The 10,058-nt window shown below is 48.0% G+C and overlaps 1 long non-coding RNA gene across 1 annotated transcript; it reads left to right on the forward strand.

The window, feature by feature from the left end:
• Positions 1–7,269: 7,269 nt before the first annotated feature.
• LOC123133413 (uncharacterized) lies at positions 7,270–9,760 on the forward strand. The gene is made up of 4 exons (XR_006465248.1): positions 7,270–8,400; positions 8,489–8,555; positions 8,948–9,171; positions 9,251–9,760. It is a non-coding gene; the product is annotated as an uncharacterized lncRNA (long non-coding RNA).
• Positions 9,761–10,058: the final 298 nt, after the last annotated feature.

Here is a 10,058-nt window from a genome sequence, read left to right on the forward strand (position 1 = left end):
CCATGACAAGCTCTCGCGATCAACGAAGGAATAGACCTTCTCCCAGGAAGACCTGATCAGTCTCGGAATCCCGGTTTACAAGACATTTCGACAATGGTAAAACAAGACCAGCAAAGCCGCCCGATGCGCCAACAATCCCGATAGGAGCTGCACATATCTCGTTCTCAGGGCAACACCGGATAAGTCAAGCTACGAGTAAAACCAGACTTCGAGTTTCCCCGAGGTGGCCCCGCAGGCTGCTCAGTTCGGACCAACACTTAGACAAGCACTGGCCCGGGGGGGGGGCTATAATAAAGATGACCCTTGGGTTAATTACTCCCAAGGGAAAAGTAGGTGGTGGTGAGGCAAATGGTAAAACCAATGTTGGGCCTTGCTGGGCAAGTTTTATTCAAAGCGAGCTGTCAGGGGGGTCCCATAAATCACCCGACCGCGTTAGGAACGCAAAATCCAGGAACATAACACCGGTATGACGGAAACTAGGGCGGCAAGAGTGGAACAAAACACTAGGCATAAGGCCAAACCTTCCACCCTTTACCAAGTATATAGATGCATTAATAATATAAGAGATATTGTGATATCCCAACACAACCCTGTCCAAATTGGAGAAATCTTCAACTTCACCTGCAACTAGCAACGCTATAAGAGGGGCTGAGCAAAGCGGTAACATAGCCAAACAACGGTTTGCTAGGAAAGGTGTCAAAGGTTAGAGGTTCATGGCAATTTGGGGAGGCTTGAAGAGCAAATGATAGGTAGCGCAACATAGCGATAGAACGAAGCAACTAGCATAGCAATGATAGTAGTGAGATCTAGGGTAGCGGTCATCTTGCCTGAAATCCCGCAAGGAAGAAGAACGAGTCCGTGAAGAAGATGAAGCCACGAAGACGAACCACACGTAGACGAACGCATCCTCACGATCACAACGAAACGAAAACTATCGAGAAGAAGCACACAACATGGTAAACACACCACACATGAACATGACATGATGCATAAACAAGTATGATGCAAGACAAGACTACATGAAGGTACTCATGGCAAGAGATGATGCAAACAAGAACAACACATCAAAGCAAGTTTAAATGAGGCCGGAAACAACATATAACAATTCCGGTAAGTCCTCATATGCAAATTTCGAAATGGGTCCAGATCTGAACAAACCTTATGTTCAAGTTGTTAAACAGCAAGTTAAAGATCACCAAGATGATCTACACGAAATTCTAGTCAAGTTACATATAAAGTTCATTAGATTTGGAGCTACGGCCTAGAAGATATGAGCAAAACAAGTTAAGCATGGCATTGATGCAAAATGCACCAAAACATCAAGCAAACACCTCAAAACAAGGATGCAACATGATAATATGAAGCTACATGCAAAATCAAGCAAGTTTCATATAGAGCACACTCAAAACGAAGCAACGGTGCAACACATACACTCTATACAAGTTATAGCAACAATCTGTCCAAAACAGCAAGTAGGCATATTGCAAGCATCAAAACAATATGCTACAGCACCCCAACGTAATAACAAAAGGCATGGGCATGAAGTACTAGTAAATCACAACAAAACATGAACACTGAGCTATCTCCAGAAACAACTAGAGCATGCTCAAAAGGACATGGTAAGATTGCAAATACTAACAGTTTCAGACTTGGCAGAAAATAACATCAGGTTGCAATGTTTAGAGCTATCAAACAACATGTTACAGGAACATATCATGGCAAACAAAGGCATGGCATGATACTACTAAATGCATAGAACAACAGTCCCTTACTGACCATGAGCCAAAAAGGCACAGAAAATATGATGGCACCCATGTAAACATGGCAAGTTATATGACAGATGCATACATGGCAGGAACAACAATAAGTAGGCATGTTGGTGAGCTTGAATCACTCACCACAGAGCAATACATGGCATGGCAAGGCAACCAACAGTAAGAAGACATGTTTATGAAGCTAAGCATGGCAAGAACAAGGTCATAGGGTGCATGGATCACTAGAAAAACACATGGCCAAAACTGAACTTAACGTTAACAGGCTGACAGCAACATCATTTAACAACTTTGGAGCAAGATTATAACAAGCTACAGTAGTCTATAAATGCAACCAGGGGCATGAATGGATAGAGCATAACATGTAGATCAAAACATGTTTAAAGAACACCTCCATATTATGCATAGAATGATTAGTAGAAACATGTTTATATAGCATCACGAAATAACAGATTCAGCCTAGCAAAACAGCAACAGCAAGTACCGTACTTAACAAGCTTGATGCACTCAGCACACAAGTCACAAAAATACATGGTTGGCACCACTGGAAAGATGGCATGGCATAGATCAAAACACATGTAGACATCAACCTCATAGGATGCACACATCAAACATGGCAAAAATGACAAATGAGCAAGTTATAACAGTTTCAGCAGGTTAACAGCAACATGCACTCTTCCAACAACATTTCGGGCATCAAGATGAGCTCAAATGAAAATGAAGCAATGGAATGAAATGAATTACTCGTCGAGGCGAACAATTTGACATATTGCACGCACGAAACGGAGCTGCGGATGCAGAGATACAGCATGATGAACATGGCATGAAAATTACACATATTCGGGGACAGGCAAATTTACCTCCGGGAAAAGTCAACCGGGGACGGAGGGATCCGGGACGGCGCGGTACAGGACGGGGATGAGGGTGTTTGGTTGACCGAACTGGTGGATCTGATCCAGGCCGGACCAGATCTGACTCCGGCGAAGCTCCGACGAGCTTGAGCTCCAGCGTCCATGGCGGAGAGAGAGAGAGAGAGCGCGTGGTTAGAAAGAGAGAGACCGGCAGAGGTGGGGAAAGGAACAACGGCGAGATCGGCGGCTCACCGGAGGCGCAGGAGGCGAGGTCCGGCCGGCGGTGGCGAGGGGCGGCGGGGCCGCGGCGGCGGGGCCGCGGCGGCGGCCTGCGCGGCGGTCGCGGGAGGCGATGGGGCCGCGGGAGGCGACGGGCGAGGTCGCGGAGGCGGCCGACGATGGCGGCGGAGGCGGCAGCCGGCGGTGGCGACGCGGTCGGGCGGCAGCGCGGCCAGGCGGCGAACGGCAGGGCGAGCCCGGCCGGCGGTGGCGCGGGGAGCCGCTCGGGGCGGCGGTGCCTCGGGCACGGAGGCGGCAGCGGGCGGCGCCGGCGGGCCTGCGCGGGCCCGCGAAGGGCTCTGCGGGCCGGCGGCGCGGGGCTGGCGCCGGGCGGCCACTGGTCCGGGGCGGCGGCGCGGGACGTCCGGCGGGCGCCGGACATGTCCGGAGGCAGCGAGAGAGATTTTTAGGGTTTCGGGGGAAAACATCCGCGAATTCGGGGGAGGGGGACTAATTTATAGGTAGAGGGAGCTAGGAGAGTCCAAATGAGGTGCGGTTTTCGGCCACGCGATAGTGATCGAACGACCGAGAGCATGGCTGGGAGTTAGATGGGTTTTGGGCCACTTTGGAAGGGGTGTTGGGCTACAACAAAAGAGGCCTTTATGGTTACCCGGTTGACCGTTGGAGTATCGAACGACCTCCAAATGGCACGAAACTTGACAGGCGGTCTACCGGTGGTATACCAAGGCTGATTGGCAAACCTCGGGCCATTCCGAGAAAGTTTAACACCCGCTCACAACAAGAGACAAAAAGGGAATGCCGGAGGACATAGGAGTGTCGGATTGCAAAACGGACAACGGGGAAAAGGCTCGGATGCATGAGACGAACATGTATGCAAAATGAAATGCATATGATGACATGATAAAATGCAACACGCAAGCAAATGACATGGCAACAACGGCGAATAACTGGCGGACACCTGGCGCATCGAATCCGGGGCGTTACAGCTGGGTCTTGCTCTGAAGACTCCATGTCTATGGTGGAAGGAGCACATCAAGCTTCCGAACTGGACGCCTCCGTCTCCCCCTCCTCCTTCGGTGAGTCAGGGCACTTTTCCTCCTCCTCCTCCTCTAGCGAGTGATCATGGCACTCCGCCTCCTTCGGCTGCTCCAGCGTGTGAGGCCCGCAGTCTACCTCCTCCTTCGCCTCCTCCGGCGTGTTCGAGCAGTCCACCTCCTCCTCCGCCTCGTCAGCAACGGCAGAAGATAGACGCCACCGCTTCGAATGCTTCAGCGCGTCGGAGCACACCGCCTCCTTCTCCGCCTCGTAAGCAACGGCAGAAGAGAGACGCCGCTGCTCTGGCGGCTAGCAGTACAACCAGAGGTGGGAGGTAATTCAGATATGGACCATCTGTCAAGCCTCTGGAAAAGCTACCATACGAGAGGACCGATGAGGAAAACGCAGAGATCTCTCAAGCCCAAGTGAAGGAATTTTTTGCAAAGAAACCTCCACCTCCGAAGGAGACGATAGATTCGGTGAAATTGAAGCGCACTATCGATGCCCCGAAGTGACCACCACCGCCTTCGCCGGATGACAACTATGTCTGCGCTCTTAAGAAGACATATGAAGACGCGCGGCGGTCGGGAGCTACTTCAAGTGATAAAATGTTAGAAGAACGAAGAAGTGGGAAAAAATTCCCCGGCTCGGCGAAAAGGCGAACCAATCGTGCCCCCCGCTCAAGGTGTCTAGCGATATCGTCGCTAATCTGCCGAGGATGATGCCCGGTACCAATCCTACTAGTTACCTGAGCCATGGTGTACACTTTGATACAATGGAGGTGGATGAATTTATATACTAGTATGGGCAGCCGCTCGTCAAACCTGATCATCCTCCTCTAACAATGATGATGCGAAGATTCCATGAATGGTACCTGGAATCCTGCAACGAGTCTGGGAAGGATGTTTTGACGATGAGAATTAAAGAGGAGCACAACCTCGTTGGAACTGGTCTGTTTTTTGTTGCATTTGAGGAGTTATTCCAGTTATACAATAAAAGGCCCTCGACAAAAGACTCGTGACTTGCTACTGTTTGTAATTAAGTCTCTTTCTGTATATATATAGCTCAGCTCTTTCATTGCATGTATATATAATTATGCTCACTATTATGAAGATTAAATATCGCCGAATGGAGGAAAGCACAAATCTGGGACATTGGGTTCATTAACCCAGATATCATACATGAATGGACGGTTAAACACAATGTCATGGAAACCGAGGACAACTTGCTACAATCATTGCTTAAAAATCAATACAAAGATAAAATACTATTTCCTTAGAACTTCAAGTGAGTGTTAATGTCTTATGCATATTCGGTTTCCCTTATTATTACTCGAGGTTATAGTAATGTAATTGATGAGTTATGCATGCGTGTGCAGCTTCCACTTTATTCTGCTAGAGATCCAGCTTGAGCGGGGAGTAGTAACCGTCTTAGACTCGAGACGAAAAGATCCCCAGGACTTTGCAAACATGACTACAATGCTCCAGAAGTAAGTTCAATTGATCATTATCGCACCATATCGGCAACTTTGTTCATTTGATCCTGATATAACAAATGATTATTTTCTTTTTCTGGCAGGGTTTGGAAAGAGTTCACCGTAATTGTTCCGGCACTGCCGAAGGAGCTGCGATTTACACACCCGAAAGTAAGTACTACTACCTAGTTCCGCGCATCTCCCATTGATTCCAGTTTCATCAATACCATTTATAATGCTTGATTATCAGTTTGATTGAACTCTATTTCTCATAAAGTGGTTGTGGCAGGAAGCCGGGAATGATTTTTGTGGATACTACGTTTGCGAGTACATCTACAACGCAACGATCTCTAATAAGCGGGGCTACTCTAAAAAAATATTATGTGCGTAAACAAAAATATTCATAATTTCATTTTATTACCATCATTTGTGTTGAGTTTCATTCATATACATGTATTGACCCCCTTCTTCAAATTAGGTCTGGCAAATCCAGGATGACCTTCTACCACATGATCGCATAAAAACAATTCAAGAGGAAATGGCGGGATTCTTTCTAGACCACGTCATCAATAAATCCGGAGAATACCATGTGTAAATTGAGATAAACATGAGATGTTAGGGATTTTAAGAGATCTTATATTGTATATATGTACCTAGTAGCGTCGGATAGATATACGAAAACTTGTTGTTCGACCAATTTCTCGGAGAAAGAGAGGTCACTCCTCTCTGTATATGTTCATGACCATCTTGTAATTAATGGTTCCTTCATTTGCTTACTAGCTAGCGTGTCGAGTTCTCTCTATACTATAGTAGCTAGCGTCGACCAAGCACGGAGATAAGAGATGACACTTCTCTCTATTAGCTAGCTAACACCCTAAATTAACCCCCTAAACCCACCACCTTTCAAAAAAAACCTCAGCTCCTGCCAGCTGCTGACGCATGGATGCCTCCCGGTTGGTGTTACCAACCGGGACTAAAGGTTCTCTTGCCTGGGTGCCCTGCAGCGGCCACGTGGAGCCCCTTCTGTCCCGGTTCGTAAGAGAACCGGGACTAAAGGGTTTGGCCTTTAGTCCCGACCTTTTTGTCCCGGTTCCAGAACCGGGGCTAAAGGCCCTCTGGAACAGGGACAAATAAGTCGTTTTCTACTAGTGGTGGAGGATCTCGGCTCTTGCTGGCAGGAGGGCTCCTGCTTCGTTTTTGGAGGTTTTCCTGTGTGCGTTTAGGGTTTGTGTTCTGCTCAGGAAGACGAGATGACGGCGGCTCCCTGAAGTTGGAATAAGGTTCTCCCCGCCTAGTCCCCATTCTGGTGGTGCGTCTAGCATCATCGGAGGGCGTGTGGAGATGTGTCTCCTGCGGATCTCGCGGGATTCGGTCGGCGTTTGTCTTCGGTGGATCCACATGGATCTGGCCTTTGTTAGTTTTGTGTTCATGTGTCTTTAGATTGGATCCTTCCGTTCTAGGTTTCTTTCCATCGGCGTGATTGTTGTTCTGGTGCGTTGGTCCTTTTGGGCCTTACCACGACGACTTCCCGACTGTCTACTACAACAAGGTTTGTCCGGCTCCAGTGAGGGGGGGGGGGGGGGGGGGGGGGGGGGGGCGATGATGGTGGCGCGCCTTCGGCTCGCTCCAGTGATTGTAGTCGTCGCTAGGTGGTCTATGGACCTCGATGTACTTTTTACTTCTAGTGTTTTTTGTACTGCTTTGATAGATGATGAATAGATTGCAAGTTTATCCCGCAAAAAAAAGAGTATGCTTGGACAAAAAAAGTCTGCTATAACATCCCCATGAAATTATAGTATTGTACCCATAAATTCCGCAACTTCGAGGGCCCATACCCACCTTGACATCTTGAGACAAAAAATATCTGGTTGGCTGGAAGCCATTTTATAGCCCGTTAGTCCACTAGAGAGCTCAACATTTTGGCCCAGATGAGCTCAGAGGGAGAGTTGTTGTATAGCAAAATCGAGTAGAGCCCTAATCACCTCCGCATGTCTTCCCTAGCCCTAATCGCCGCCGACTCGAGGAGCCGTGGCGGTGGTTCAGCGCTGGGATTTGTCGTCGTACACTGCCGAGAGGCCTCCCTCCGCCGTGCTAGCTCCGCCATCAGGACCAGCACTTCGCCGCCAACCACGCCGTTGGAAATTAGGGAGCCCGGCCGTGTCGTCGGACATCATGCGGCCCAGATGAGCCGCCGTTCCTTGCTGGCGTCAGCGGGCCCGCTGGACGACGAGGATCTCCTCCGAGAGATCCTCCTCCGTCTCCCTCCGAATCCATCCTCCCTCCCACGTGCCTCGCTTGTCTGCACACGTTGGCGCACCATTCTCGCTGACCCACAATTTCTCCGCCGCTTCCGCAAACACCACAGAAACCCTCCATTGCTGGGCTTCTTCTTCACAGATGGTGAATTCACTCCCATAATGGACCCTCCCGACAGCATCCGTGTTGAGCGCTTCTCCGTGCCCAAGATCCGAACCCCCAAGAGGTCTTGGTGGAACCTCATATGCTGCCGCCATGGCCTCGCCGTACTAGTTAACTGGTTGCAGCCAGGCCCGGCCCATAGGCCGGGCAAACGGGGCGCCCGCCCTGGCCCCTGGGAATCAGGGGCCCCGGCCCAGGTGTAGTTTTGTGTTTAGTCTTAAACCCAGAAAATACAGAGGTAAAAAAAAAGAGGGCCCAAAGTGCAGCTAGTAAGGAAAGCCCACCACGCTGTTGGACATGGGGGAAGTCACACGTAGGAATTAAATCGATGGTTGTTGGATAGGGATCTCTCTCCACGGCGGCGTCTCCTCCTCTTCCCAAATTTCCGATCTCAGTCTCCAAGAACAGCGCCGCCTCTCCCATGCCTTTCTGATTTTGAGGTCGCAACCAACCATTAACGGAGGAAAATGGCGCAATTTCGGTCCCCAATTAGCTCTTCTTCATCCGTTCTGCTCCATCCCCATATGATTGAGAGATTGTAACGGGTTCTTCTTTCTAGTAATCCGGTTCCTTAGTTCTATGATTCAATGTTAAATAATGTCAATCCATGGTGAGAATTTTCATAGCACTATTTTAACTGTAGACATACTTATCTTTTGGAGGTAATATGTCTCTTATATTTGGAGGACATTTTTCAGATATTACAGGCTGAAGTTCTCATGGACACGTACGTTTCTTATATTCGATCCAACAATCCACATTAAGGTGCTTTCGTTCCTTGACCATATATATCTTGATCAAAATTTCTAGATTATGTATATTGAATATTTTTTGCAATTTTTGTAGTTCTGTTGTAGAATGTCTTCTAGTATTTTGCTAGTGAATTGTGATTAGAGCAAAGAAAATAATGGGATTACATTTGTTGGTAGAGTATCTTTTTAAAGGAATCCCAATGGGAGTAATTCAAATTTCAAAACCTGTAGTTACTCTTGGGATTTATGATATTGGTTTTTTTTCATTTGAACAATGAAATAGTAATTAAGATGAAGCCAAGATCATCGACATGTAAAGTGTTGCATCGTATCGATTGGTTATTTTACTTATGCAATACTATAAATGAAGTGTTAATGGGGCCCTAAATTTTACTTTCGCCCCAGGGCCCCCAACATGCATGGACCGGCCCTGGTTGCAGCAAGAGATCATCGTATGGGATCCTCTCACAGGCCAACAGCACCACGTGTCTTTTCCAGCGGGTCTCCAGAATGGCAAAGGGAGGAATTCAAATAACTGGCGCGCTGCGGTGTTGCGTGTTGACCCTGAAGATGCGCATATACATGGTGGTTGCTTCTCGAGCCTGTTCAAATTGATCTTGATCTGCAATGTAGGTACACATATATTCGCTTGTGTCTATGAATCCACGTCTGCTGCATGGGGAAATATCGTCTCTCTGTCATCAACAGGTCGGATATGTCGTACAAGGCCGGACGTTCTTGTTGGGAATGCACTTTGTTGGTTGCTTAGTGGAGGCGACGTTCTTGCGTTTGATCTTGAAAGTCAACACCTTGGTGTGACTGAGAAGCCAGCGGATGCCCATATTGTGCATTGCTGCCAAGGATATGTCCAGATCCTACGGACACAGGATAGTGGACTTGGTCTTGCCGTTTTATCAAAACACAACATCCAGTTTTGGGAGAGGAAATCAAACACTGATAATGTTGCTGGATGGGTTCGGCTGCAGAAAACCATTCAGTTCGAGCTGTTTCCACTCATCAACCGCAACCTACTTATAATGGGGTATGACGAGGACTCAAATGTGATTGTTCTGTCTACAAGGATTGGCTGTTTCACGGTCCAACTTGATTCGATGCAGATCCGGCATATTATTGAAAGAAACTGGATGTGTTACAACACCTTGTATCCCTACAAGAATTTCTATACCGCAGGCAATACCTAGTCGTTTGCATCACATATAAGCCACAAAAACATATAAGTTTCTGTTTTACTGAGATTCTTTAATCACGTTTGATATGTGATTGTCGTAATACCGTTCATGTGAATGAGAATCAACTAGTTATATAAAGAACAATAGGAGTTGTTTGTTTCGTTGTCGGTCTGCTAAACCATGTAGTGAAGTAATCTCCTGTTATGATTGAGCTATATTAAAGCTAGACCGCTGTCGAGTTACATATATAGATAGGAAGGACGCCCCCGCGTCGCCCTCCCGCTAGGGCGGCTCGGGTGGAAACCCTAGCGCCCGCCACCGGGCAC

This window comes from Triticum aestivum, chromosome 6B (genome assembly GCF_018294505.1).
Source record: "Triticum aestivum cultivar Chinese Spring chromosome 6B, IWGSC CS RefSeq v2.1, whole genome shotgun sequence".
NCBI lineage: Eukaryota > Viridiplantae > Streptophyta > Magnoliopsida > Poales > Poaceae > Triticum > Triticum aestivum.